Source organism: Mixophyes fleayi, chromosome 3, assembly GCF_038048845.1.
Source record: "Mixophyes fleayi isolate aMixFle1 chromosome 3, aMixFle1.hap1, whole genome shotgun sequence".
Lineage (NCBI taxonomy): Eukaryota > Metazoa > Chordata > Amphibia > Anura > Limnodynastidae > Mixophyes > Mixophyes fleayi.
In genome coordinates, this window is record NC_134404.1 from 53,245,737 (window position 1) to 53,259,997 (window position 14,261).

Genomic DNA, 14,261 nt, shown 5'->3' on the forward strand with positions numbered 1-14,261 from the left:
AACCATTTGAAGTTGTGACGTGTGAAGTGAGTGCAGATTCTGCTAGTTTGAGCCAAGTCATTCCTTTAATTAGACTATTGGAAAAGCAGCTTGGGAAAACTGAAGGAGGAGATGAAAGCAAGCAATTCCACAAAGTATGTTGACCTTGTCGATCAAGTACTTAATTCGCTTCACAATGATCCTCGAGTTATTAAGATCTTGAACTCAGATCAGTACGTTCTGGCCACTGTGCTTGATCCAAGGTTTAAGACCTACATTGAGTCTTTGCTTCAAAATGAACAAGATGTGAACTTTTGCAAGGAGCTATTGCTCAGCAAGTTGTCTGCTGAACTGGGCCTTGGCTTGACGATGTGTCCTCCTTCAGTTTCTCAAGCTGCTGCTGCTCGTAAAAAATTGAATTTTTTTAAAAAAAGCAGGGAAGACGCAGAGGGCAGACCAGAACAGTTTAACATCTGGGCTGGCTTGAAGGAATTTTCAAAAAAATGTGTGACCTTGTCCATAACTCCATCCAATATGAGTATTAACATGCAAAGGATGGTGGAGGATTATTTTCAAGAGGTAATTGATATGGAAATGTCAGACAGTCCTTTTCTTTACTGGGAAGAAAAGCAGGCCATTTGGAAACCCATGTACAAACTTGCTTTGCAATACTTAAGCTGCCCACCCTCCAGTGTGTACTCTGAACGAGTGTTCAGCACAGCAGGGAACTTATTCAGTGATCGCTGTAGAAGGTTACTTCCCAAAAATGTGGAGAAAATGATGATTATATATAATGATGTTTATAAAAATGAACTACATCTTCCACGAGGAAGGCCTTCACCATCCAAGACATCCAAGCACTGACTGTTCTCTAATGGCGGATTCAAGCGGCGATGAATTATTAGTGTGTGATGATGACGTACACACTGATGAGGGTGAGGATGAAGCTGAAGATGATGCCGATAACATCTTTTTAAAACTTTCTATTTAAGTGTAGGGTGCGATCTACCCCCAAAGAGGAAAGGGACTTGGGGCATTTCCATATCACGTACCATCTTGAAAGGCTGCTGTTTGGGCAATTTCTCCTTAAGGGTAGGTTGTCATACACAGAGTGACCCCAAACTGGCTTTGTCCATTTCTCTTAATATTGTACAGTCTATAACGGCTGAATTTTTTGGTATTTTATACAAGTGGTGGGGGGCCTAGAGAGACAGAAACCAAACTGGCTTTCTCCACTTCAATTAATATTGTACAGTCTATAACGGCTGAATTTTTTGGTATTTTCGACAAGTGGAGGGGGGCCTAGAGAGACAGAAACCAAACTGCATTTGTCCATTTCAATTAATATTGTACAGTCTATAACGCCTGAATTTTTGAGTATTTTCTACAAGTGGAGGGGGGCCTAGAGAGACAGAAAGCAAACTGCCTTTATCCATTTCTTTACATATTTAACTATAAGTTTAGGGTGTAATATACATCCAAAGATGATGGCTGCATTGCCAATATGCGGAAGAGGAAGACAATCTGGTTTGTGTGTAGAATTAATGAAGGCCTACCAGGAATTAAACTGTTTTTTTCTATAATTTATTAGCTTTACAACTACATTACTTATCCAAGAAACAGGTGGAGCACTAAATTTGGTTCTTTTATGACCAAAAACATTGATGTTTGAACAAAATAGCAAAACAAAACCAAACAAAACCAAAACATGCAATGGTGGTTTGGCAAAACCAAAACAAAACACGACGGTAATCCAGATCCAAAACCAAAACCAAAACTAAAACACGGGGGTCAGTGAGCATCTCTAGTTTCAGGTAACATGGGACTTTCTATTGGAAGAAATATATTTCTGTTTCAGAATATTGAAAAAAGCATGCAATATTAAGAACTGTTTTATAAGATTCTGTCTATGATTATTTGCAGTTTTAATTCTCTGAAGTGCACAATGCTAGATATGTGTCTAAGCTGTACTCAAGGTCTGCTACAATGCTCTAAAATAAAGGAATATATCGTATTCTCCATATTCTGTTTTTAGTTTTTCTTTAACCATAGAGACCTCAGTGAGGCTAACCTGAGTCTACCTTATTCATACTTGCTCACTTGCTCTCCCAAAATCTCCTTGCTCTTCCCTGACTCGTAGTACTGTAGGTCACCCTACCGGATTATACTTCTCTTCCTCATGATGCAATTGGCAGGGCCGTGATGCCACTAATCTCATCAACCCACATTTTCCCATTGGCAGGGAGGCCCAAAATGGGGGCAAGTATGCCCTTATTGCTAACACTAGGATTCATTGGACTGACTATGCAGTAGCTCATATATCAGATAACATAAGATCAAGTTAAGCTGGATCTATTTGTACTGGAGTGCAGGTTTCTCTCACCAGGGGGTAAATGTATTATTGTCCGGTTTTGTCAACTCGCGGGAGTTCGGCGAGTTGACAGCTTAAATTTAAAGCGGCGATGCCTTGTAAAGGGAAGTTTCACTTTACAAGGCAGCGCCGCTTTAAATTTAAGCTGTCAACTCGCCGAACTCCGCGAGTTGACAAAACCGTACGATAATACATTTACCCCCCGGCTTCCAATCTAAACTGGACCATATCCATGAGAATGCAGAAATAAACTAACCACTGGGAGCCAGTGAGATCTTAATTAAATAATTCAGTGAATTCTCCGGGAATATGACAAGCTGGAGACCATTACAATAATGAGTGTCTTCAGGCAACAGTGAAGCATGGTGGAGGTTTTGGTCAGGATTAATGGTGTCGTCAATGCGGAGAAATACAGGCAAATACCTATCCATCATGCAGTACCATCAGGGAGGCGTCTGATTGGCTCAGACTTTATTCTGCAGCAGGACAAGGACTCCAAACATACAGTCAATGTCATTAAGAACTATCTTCACCGTAAAGAAGAACAAGGAGTACTGGAAGTGATGATATGGCCCCCAGAGAGCCCTGATCTCAACATCATCGAGTCTGTATGGGATTACATGAAGAGACAGAAGCATTTGTGCAAGTCTACATCCAACGAAGATCTGTGGTTAGTTCTCCAAGATTTCTGGAACAACCTCCCTGCCAAGTTCCTTCAAAAACTGTGTGCAAGTGTACCCAGAAAATTTGATGCATTGATGCTGTTTTGAAGGCAAAGGGTGGTCACACCAAATATTGCTTTAATTTAGATTTCTCTTCTGTTCATTTACTTTGCATTTTGTTAATTGATAAAAAAATAAACTATTAACACTTCTATTTTTTAATGTATTCTTACTTTGCAGCATTTTTTCCACACCTACCTAAAACTTGTGCACAGTACTGTGTATATATATCTATATAATCAAACAAGGACATTGATCCTCTGCACTCCATGTACAGAATCCGGTGGAAGAGGGGGTTGCCCACATTGTATAGAAAAAACAGGGTTATTCTACACTCTCCAAACACATAATTAATGCTGTATTAACTACTTTTCTATATTTAAAACAGGGAATGTTAGTTCCACATATTGTAATATATGTTGAGCTGACCAACTCACGCCAAAGTCTTCCCATTCTGGTCAGTCCTAACATGATCAAATGCTATGCTTTTTTTATCTGGGCTAAAGGCTAACCTGCACACAGCTTTTAAAGGCAAGTCTTTCCCAAGCACTAGCAGCCATGGGAGACCTGGGACTCACCTGACACAAGTTGGAATTAATTAATGTAAAGAATGGGGTGCAAGAGTGATGGGACTTACATTGTATAAACAAAAAAAGACATAGATTCTCTGCACTCTCCATGTACAGACTGGGGTGCAAGATGGGGTTGCCCACATTGTATAGACTAAAAATAGGGTTAAAGGGATAAGACGTATTGTACTGATGTTATGGTGGGAATCTCATTTTTCCTCCTACCACATAGCGGTGTGAGTAAAAATGAGCGGAGATTCCTACCATAATTGATGGCATTGTGCGCAGCTGACATCAGGGTGATGTCAGCATGCCACATCGCTGCCAATTGAATCTTCCCTTTAGGGTAGTGCAGGGCTCTTTTTAAGCTTAGATGGCTGCCCATGCGGTCCCTGAAGTGCATAAGGCTGCCCATCACTGTGATAAATGGTGAATAATCATTGGATATTTAGGGCTCGATGCAGAGTCGGACGCAAATTCTGCATAATTTACACTAAAAAAAGCTGCATCTAAAAATAGCTTATTTACTTCCATGTGTTGAGCCATTTGCATCTTAGGATCTGTACATGTCTGCATCAATGACATATGTACCCAGTTTATGCCCAGCACACGTCACAGGGATTTACGTTTCACTTCTGTCCATTTTTTTATCCATTCATTTTATGTGCACCAAATGCATTTGCTATTGTGCATCAGTAATACTTTAAACTAGAGATGGTCACTGACCCCCGTGTTTTGGTTTTGTATTCGGTTTTGGATCTGGATTACCTTCGTGTTTTGGTTTTGGTTTTTGGTTTTGCAAAACCGCCCTTGCGTGTTTTGGTTTTGGTTTTGGTTTTGTTTTGCTATTTTGTTGGAAAATCAATGTTTTTGGGCCTAAAATAACCAAATTTAGTGCTCCAACTGTTTCATAGATAAGTAATCTAATTGTAGAGGTAATAAATCATCCAAAAAACAGATTAAATCCTGGTAGATAGGCCTTCATTTATTCTACACACAAAACATATTGTCTTCCTCTCCATCTTTGCATATTGGCAATGCAGCCATCGTCTTTGGAAGTATATTACACCCTACACTTATAGTTAAATATGTAAAGAAATGGAAAAAGGCAGTTTGCTTTCTGTCTCTATAAGCCCCCCTCCACTTGTTTAAAAAAAAAAAAAATTCAGCCGTTATAGACTGTACAATATTAATTGAAATAGAAAAAGCCAGTTTGGTTTCTGGCTCTCTAAGTCCCCCTCCACTTGTCGAAAATACAAAAAAATTCAGCCGTTATAGACTGTACAATATTAATTGAAAATGTACAAAGCCAGTTTGGTTTCTGGCTCTCTAGGTCCCCTTCCACTTGTCGAAAATACAAAAAAATTCAGCCGTTATAGACTGTACAATATTAATTGAAATGGACAAAGCCAGTTTGGCTTCTGGCTCTCTAGGCCCCCCTCCACTTGTCGAAAATACAAAAAAATTCAGCCGTTATAGACTGTACAATATTAAGAGAAATGGACAAAGCCAGTTTGGGGTCACTCTGTCTATGACACACTACCCTTAAGGAGAAATTGCCCAAACAGCAGCCTTTCAAGACGGTACGTGATATGGAAATGCCACAAGTCCCTTTCCTCTTTGGGGGTAGATTGCACCCTACACCCTACAAGTTTTAAAAAGTTGCTATCGTCATCATCTTCAGCTTCATCCTCACCCTCATCAGTGTGTACGTCATCATCGCAGACTATCAATTCATCGCCGCTTGAATCCGCCATTAGAGAGCAGCCAGTGCTTGGATGTCTTGGATGGTGAAGGCCTTCCTCGTGGAAGATGTAGTTCATTTTTATAAACATCATTTTCTCCACATTTTTGGGAAGTAACCTTCTACGGCGATCACTAACAAATTTCCCTGCTGTGCTGAACACTCGTTCAGAGTACACACTGGAGGGTGGGCAGCTTAAGTATTGCAAAGCAAGTTTGTACATGGGTTTCCAAATGGCCTGCTTTTCTTCCCAGTAAAGAAAGGGACTGTCTGACATTTCCATATCAACTACCTCTTGAAAGTAATCCTCCACCATCCTTTGCATGTTTATACTCGTATTGGATGGAGTTATGGGCAAAGTGACACATTTTTTTGAAAATTCCTTCAAACCAGCCTAGATGTTAAATTGTTCTGGTCTGCCCCCTGCATCTTCCCTGCTTCTTCTTAAGAAATTAAAATTTTTACGAGCAGCAGCAGCTTGAGAAAGTGAAGGAGGACACGTCGTCAAGCCGAGGCCCAGTTCAGCGGCCAATTTGCTGAGCAATAGCTCCTTTTAAAAGTTCACGCTCATTTACAAGTAAACACTCAATGTAGGTTTTAAACCTTGGATCAAGCACAGTGGCCAAAACGTACTGATCCGAGTTCAAGATCTTAATAACTCGAGGATCATTGTGAAGCGAATGAAGTACTTGATCGACAAGGCCAACATACTTTGCTGAATTGCTTGCTTTCAGCTCCTCCTTCAGTTTCTCAAGCTACTTTTCCAATAGTCTAATTAAAGGAATAAATTGGCTCAAACTAGCAGAGTCTGCACTCACCTCACACGTCACAACTTCAAATGGTTTCAGCACCTTGCACAGCACTGAAAGGATTCCCCACTGTGCAAGAGTGAAATACATCCCCCCTCCTTTCCCAATGTCATGGCTTGTGCAATATGCTTGGATGGCTATGCGCTGTTCCTCCATCCTCTGAAGCATGTACAGGGTGGAATTCCACCTAGTTACCACCTCTTGCTTAAGTTGGTGGGAGGGCAAGTTAAACTGCTCTTGGAGCTGCTGTAATCTCCTACATACTGTGGCTGAATGCCTGAAATGGCCTGAAATTTTACGGGCCACCGAAAGCATCTCCTGCACCTCACGGTTATTTCGTAGGAAGCTCTGCACCACCAAGTTAATGGTGTGAGCAAAACAGGGAATATGTTGGAAATCACCCAGCTGTAATGCTCGCATTATATTGTTGGCGTTATCAGAAATGACATATCTTAGTTTGCGTAACAATTTGTCAGCTGTATGCCTGTTAGTGAAGCCGGTGATACAAAGAGTGGCCTGCCTGTGACAAATGTTACGTAGTGGTGTAAATTCTGCTGCTGTTCCTGCTGGTGAAGGTGAATGACCAACCCAGTGGGATGTCACAGTCATATAGTCTTTGGTTTGGCCACTTCCAATGGCATTTTTCAGCGCAATCTCAAGATTTTTACACACTTTTTGGTATAGTTGTGGAATTGCTTTACGGGAGAAATGGTGTCGCGATCGAATTCTGTAACGCGGACACAAAACCTCAATTAACTGTGAAAAACCAGCTGCATTTATTGTGGATATTGGACGCAGATCTAACACTAACATTGCAGCCATGGCGTCTGTGATTCGCTTGGCGACTGGGTAACTGCTGTCTTATTTGCTTCCCCTAGCAAATGATTGTTTCACAGTTAATTGCTGAAAAGTAGGACTGCTCATTTTCTTGACCTGCCTCTGGGCTGACGATTCACCCCCAGCAGCAGCAACAGCAGCAGCAGCAGCAGCAGTGGAACTAACGATTTCTTCAGAGGAATCACTAATAGTGCAGGAGTCATCCAGCCTTATTAAGTGGGATGCCGGTAAGGGTGTGCACCGGCCACTTTTGGGGTTTTGGGTTTTGGGTTTTGGGTTCTGATTAGCTTGAGTTTTTTGTTCTGATTTGTTTTGCCAAAACACCCCACGAAAGGTTTTGGTTCTGATTTCGGGTTTTGGGTTCTGATTTTTTTTTAAAAAAACCCATAAAAAGTGCTAAAATCAATTATTTTGTTTTTTTTTTCACTCCTACACTTTTATTAACCTCAATAACATTCATTTCCACTAATTTCCAGTCTATTCTGAACACCTTACACCTCACAATATTGTTTTTAGTCCAAAAGGTTGCACCGAGGTAGCTGGATGTCTAAGCTGAGCGACACAAGTGGGCGGCGCAAACACGTGGCCCATCTAGGAGTGGCACTGCAGTGGCAGACAGGATGGCAGTTTGAAAAACTAGGCCCCAAAGAGCACATAATGGCCCAAAAACAGGTGCAAGCTGGAATTGTCCTTGGGCCCTCCCACCCACCCTGATGTTGTTGAAATAGGACATGCGCACTTTAACAAACCAATCATTTCAGCGACAGGGCCTACAAAACTGTGGCTGAAATGATTGGTTTGTTTGGACCCCCACAAAACGAGCTGGCAAAGAAAAAAAAGAGGTGCAAGATGGAATTGTCCTTGGGTCCTCCCACCCAGGGTCCTCCCACCCACCCTTATGTTGTTGAAATAGGACATGCGCACTTTAACAAACCAATCATTTCAGCGACAGGGCCTACAAAACTGTGGCTGAAATGATTGGTTTGTTTGGACCCCCACAAAACGAGCTGGCAAAGAAAAAAAAAGAGGTGCAAGATGGAATTGTCCTTGGGTCCTCCCACCCACCCTTATGTTGTTGAAATAGGACATGCGCACTTTAACAAACCAATCATTTCAGCGACAGGGCCTACAAAACTGTGGCTGAAATGATTGGTTTGTTTGGACCCCCACAAAACGAGCTGGCAAAGAAAAAAAAGAGGTGCAAGATGGAATTGTCCTTGTGTCCTCCCACCCACCCTTATGTTGTTGAAATAGGACATGCACACTTTAACAAACCAATCATTTCAGCGACAGGGCCTACCAAACAAATGTGGCTGAAATGATTGGTTTGTTTGGGCCCCCCACACCAAAAAAGCTGTTCATCTCTCCCTGTACAAACTAAACTGGCTCTACTGAGGCAAGATGTCATCCTCATCCTCATCCTCTGATTCCTCGCCCCCTTCAGTGTGTACTTCCTCATCCACACACATTATCAATTCGTCCCCGCTGGACTCCACAACCACAGGTCCCTCTGTAGTCTCTGGAGGGCAGTGCTGTTCTTGATTGAGGAATTGATAATTAATTTTTATGAACATCATTTTTTCAACGTTTTGCGGAAGCAACCTCCTTCGCCGCTCACTGACCAGGTTCCCCGCTGCACTAAAAACTCTTTCCGAGTACACACTGGAGGGGGGACAACTCAGGTAAAATAGAGCCAGTTTGTACAGGGGCTTCTCCTGCCAGTAAGAATATGGACTGTCTGACATGTCTATTTGGATGGTGTCAGCAATGTAATCCTCCACCATTTTTTCAATTGTGACAGCATCCAATGCAGCAAAAGTAGATATGTCTGCTATGGTTGGCAGGTCCTTCAGTCCGGACCAGATGTTCTCAGCATCTCCGCCAGCGGTCTTTTAGGAAAACTGAGCTTTTTCCTCGCAGCCACAGGTGTTGAAGAAAATGAAGGAGGAGCTGTTGGCATGTCTCGGTCCTCTTCAGAGGACACTCTCCTGACCAGCAGGTCTTTGCACCTCTGTAGACTTGTGTCCACCGGAAACAGAGACACAACATACGCTTTAAACCGAGGATCCAACACGGTGGCCAGAATGTATTCCTCTGACTTTAAAAGAGTGACCACCCTCGGATCCTGGCAAAGCGTATGAAGGGCTTCATCCACAAGAGCTACATGCTTGGTGGAATCGCAATGCTTTAACAGCTCCTCCCTCACTTTCTCCAGCTGCTTCTGCAACAGCCTGATCAGGGGAATCACCTGACTCAAGCTGGCAGTATCGGAACTGACTTCTCGTGTGGCAAGTTCAAACGGCTGGAGAACCTTGCACAACACGGAAATCAGTCTCCAATGCGCTTGACTAAGGCGCATCCCCACTCCTTTTCCTATGTCGTAGGTGGCTGTGTAGGCTTGAATGGCCTTTTGCTGCTCCTCCATTCTCTGCAGCATATAGAGGGTGGAGTTCCAGCGCGTCACAACCTCTTGTTTGAGGTGATGGCAGGGCAGGTTCAGACTTTTTTGATGTTGCTCGAGTCTGCAGTAGGCACTGGCAGAATGCCGAAAGTGTCCAGCAATTTTGCGGGCCACCGCAAGCATCTCCTGCACACCCCTGTCGCTCTTCAGGTAATGCTGCACCATCAAATTAACGGTGTGGGCAAAACATGGGACGTGCTGGAAATTGCCCATATGTAATGCCCGCACAATGTTACTGGCGTTGTCTGACACCACAAATCCTCAGGAGAGTCTAAGTGGGGTAAGCCACTGAGAGATTATTTTCCTCAGTTTCTCTAAGAGGTTGTCAGCGTTGTGCCTCTTATTAAAACCGGTGATACACAACGTTGCCTGCCTTGGAACGAGCAGCCGTTGTGGAGATGCTGCTACTGATGCAGCTGCTGCTGTTGCTGCGGAAGGCGATGCATCTACCCAGTGGGCTGTCACAGTCATGTAGTCCTTCGTTTTCCCAGAACCACTTGTCCACATGTCAGTGGTTAGGTGGACAGTGGGTACAACCGCATTTTTCAGAGCACTGAGGACACTTTTTCGTACTTCTCTGTACATCCCGGGTATCGCCTGCCTAGTGAAGTGGAATCTCGACGGGATTTGGTACCGGGGACACAATACCTCCATCAACCGTCTAAATCCCACTCCACTGATGGCGGACACCGGACGCACGTCTAACACCAACATAGCTGTTACCGCTTTGCAATAGGGTGACTACTGTCGTACTTTGTGGTCATGGCAAATGACTGTTGGACGGTCAACTGTTTGGTGAAAGACGTAGCGTTCTTGCGACTTCCCCTCTGGAAAGATGACCGACTACCAGCAGCAGCAGCAGTAGTAGGCATACCGCTGCAGGATTCCTCAGATGAATCCCGTATTGAAGAGGACTCAGTCTGGCTGGTGACATGGCCTGCAGGACTAATTCTGATGGAGATCGTGGAGGAAGTTGACGAGGAGGGTGTTGGTGGTGTGTATCCAACAGGACCAAGGGATTTAGGTGTTCCTGGACTGTTGACGGTCCTAGCCACAGGTCCTGAACTAAACACTGAATTATGAAGGTTCTTCAGGTGATGTAAAAGGGAGGATGTCCCTAGGTGGCCAAGATCCTTACCCCTGCTTATTTGAGCTTTACATAAGCTACATATGGCCATACATTTGTTGTCCGGATTGGGATAAAAATAACTCCAGACAGAAGAGGTGGATTTTTTGGTCTTCTGACCAGGCATGAAGATGGGCTTTTTCATCCCATGGACAACAACTGTTTCCCCCCCTGGTGGCTCATTTATGATAACCACATCAGCATCCTCCTCGTCAAGTTCCTCCTCAGCGCCAGCTACATCAATATCCTCCTCCCGGTGTGCAACATTCACACCTTCATTAGCCAAATCTGTAACTGGACTGTGGGTGATCCTTCCAGCATATGCAGAGGGCGTGCTGCAAATGGTGGAAGGAGCCACCTTTTCCCGTACAGTGATGGGAAGGTCAGGCTTCGCAACCACCAACACCCTTGGTCTCGCCTTGGGGATTTGTGATGCCATCTCTTTAGAAGGCAGAGTTGTTTGCTGTGTTGTTGATGACAGCTTAAGTCTCTTCAATTTTTTAGAGGGGTGGGGAGGAGGAGGGCTTAGATCCTTGGGTGAAGCTGAACCACTAGTCATGAACACGGGCCAGGGCCTAAGCCGTTCCTTGCCACTCCGTGTCGTAAATGGCATATTGGCAAGTTTACGTTTCTCCTCTGATGATTTGAATTTTCTTTTTTTACTAATCGTAGTGAACTTTGGCTTTTTGGATTTTACATGCCCTCTACTAGGAGATTGGGCATCGGCCTTGTCAGACGACGTTGATGGCATTTCATCGTCTATGTTATGAATAGTGGCAGCAGGTTCAGCATTAGAAGGAAGTGGGTCTTGATCTTTCCCTACTTTATCCTCCAAATTTTGATACTCCATTATATGCAGCACACATTGTATTACAGTACTATTTTTTAAATACTGCTGGAACAGTGAACAATTTTTAATAGATTGCAGTATAAATGTTTCTGGACTGCAAGAACAGAGAACAATTTTTAATAGATTGCAGTATTAATGTTTCCAGACTGCAAGAACAGTGAACATTTTTTTATATATTGCAGTATTAATGTTTCTGGACTGCAAGAACAGTGAACAATGTTTAATAGATTGCAGTATTAATGTTTCTGGACTGCAAGAACAGTGAACAATTTTTAATAGATTGCAGTATTAATGTTTCCGGACTGCAAGAACAGTGAACAATTTTTTATATATTGCAGTATTAATGTTTCTGGACTGCAAGAACAGTGAACAATTTTTAATAGATTGCAGTATTAATGTTTCTGGACTGCAAGAACAGTGAACAATTTTTTATAGATTGCAGTATTAATGTTTCTGGACTGCAAGAACAGTGAACAATTTTTTATAGATTGCAGTATTAATGTTTCTGGACTGCAAGAATTTTATTTATACTTTTTAAAAAAATATATTTTTTTTTTAAATGATTTTTGTATGAATTTTTTTTTATTTTTTACAATTTTTTTAAAGATTTTTTAATACTTTTAAATTAACTATGCACTTAGCAGAACAAAGCACAGGACAAAAGCACCACTGTACTCAGCAGCACAGAGCACAGGACAAAAGCACCACTGTACTCAGCAAGGACAGAGCACTGGACTGATGCACCACTAGACTCAGCAAGGACAGAGCACTGGACTGATGCACCACTGGACTCAGCGAGGACAGAGCACTGGACTGATGCACCACTGGACTCAGCAAGGACAGAGCACTGGACTGATGCACCACTGGACTCAGCAAGGACAGAGCACTGGACTGATGCACCACTGGACTCAGCAAGGACAGAGCACTGGACTGATGCACCACTGGACTCAGCAAGGACAGAGCATTAGACACAAGTAAAGAGCACCACTACACTATACACCCTCCCTCTTCCCTGATGTCAGGCGAAATGAAGATGGCGGCCGCAAGGTGAGTATTTATGACATCCGAGTCTCGCGAGATCAGACGCGAGACTTGGATGCCATAGCCTCGTTTTGGATTGAATTGGCGGCCGTAAGTACCCGAACAATGCTCGGATCCCGTCGGATCCGCACTGTTCGGGTGGGCTCCGATTAGCGGAATCCGAGCCCGCTCATCCTTAGATGCCGGGCTAACTCCGAGCGCTACTGAGGATATTGATGAGGATGGTGTGGTGGGTGTATTTTGTAGCCGTCGGGATGTCGGTGACCGGAGGGTCTTAGCTGATGATGGAGTGCTTGTATTTTTTTTGGAAGAACTTTCAGCTTTTCCCAACACTTTGCCATGAACTCTCGTTAAATGGCATAACATAGACGAGGTTCCAAGATGGTTAAGGTCCCTCCCTCGACTGACTGTGGCTTGACATACACTACAAATGACTATACAATTGTTGTCTGGATTTGGGTAGAAATAATTCCACACATAAGAAGTGGATTTTTTTGTTTTATGCCCAGGCATGACAATGACCTTTTTCTTGTCACGTGCCAGAACTGCTGCCACTGGTGCAGGACTTACACAAACAACATCATCCTCATCAACATCCTCATTAGCGCCCACGTCGCCTACACAAATCTCTCCCTCATCCTCTTCTAATTCCAAAGTGGCATCCTCAATTTGGGTATCACCGGCTACACTCGGGCAATTAAGGCACACATCAGCAGAATGTTCACGATTAGACATCCCACTGTTAGATGGACTCTCCACAAGGATTGGTGTCATTTGTGTATCAGAGCAAACATTATCCTCTAATGCCTTACTGTTATCTTGCAGCTCGGCTTTGACGCGTAACAGTAGTTGTGCACCAATTGTAGGCTCGGTAACTTTTTGGGATCTGCCACTAATAGGCAAAGGTGAAGGCCTCATTCTCTCTTTGCCACTGCGTGTGTAGAATGGCATGTTGGCAATTTTTTTTTTATTGGCACTTAACTTTTGCTCAGTAACATTTACTTTTTTGCTTCAACACAGTAAAATTTTTTGGGGGTTTTGTTTTTTGGACTGATTTAGAAACACTGTGTAGTTTGACATCGCCTTGCCCAGATGACGTACTGGGAACACTAACATCAGGACTGGTGACAGAACCTGGTTGCTCATTCTGATCATATGTGGACTGCTTTGAATCCATTCTGAGCACAAAGCACTTGTAGTGGTAAAAATTATTTGGTAAGATACTGCTGACAAATATGACTTTTGACAGCCAGAAATATTTATGCACAATTATGGGGGACACCCCAAAAGCACTAGGGAGTGCTAAAAATTATTTGGTCGATGCTGCTGACAGATAGTAATTTTGACAGCCAGAAATATTTATGCACAATTATGGGTGACACCCCAAAAGCACTGGGGAGTGCCAAATATTAAAAAATAAAAATAAACCTCTATCCTCCTCTCTTCTCTAGCGATTTATGTTACAGCAATTGGAACAAGAATATTGTATTCTCTGTCCCTGCTCTAATCAGCCTGTGACTACACCCTGCTCTCTCCCTCTGTCAAATGGCGATGGATTGCTGTGGTGGCAGGTATTTATAATCTTGAAGTATCGTGAGAACCGAGCAACGAGATCAAACGACGTCACGATGACGTTCGGCCTTGATTTGGATTCGGAGCAGGCGGGAGAGTACCGAGCTACTCAGCTCGGTACTCGGATACCCAAAGTTCGGGTGGGTTCGGTTCTCGGGGAACCGGACCCACCCATCTCTA

The 14,261-nt window shown here is 43.3% G+C and overlaps 1 long non-coding RNA gene across 1 annotated transcript in view; it reads right to left on the reverse strand.

Annotated features, from left to right (window-relative positions):
* The window catches only part of LOC142142638 (uncharacterized), a 151,174-nt gene that overhangs the window by 3,797 nt on the left and 133,116 nt on the right, over nucleotides 1–14,261 (reverse strand). The gene's annotated exons all lie outside the window — the stretch shown is intronic.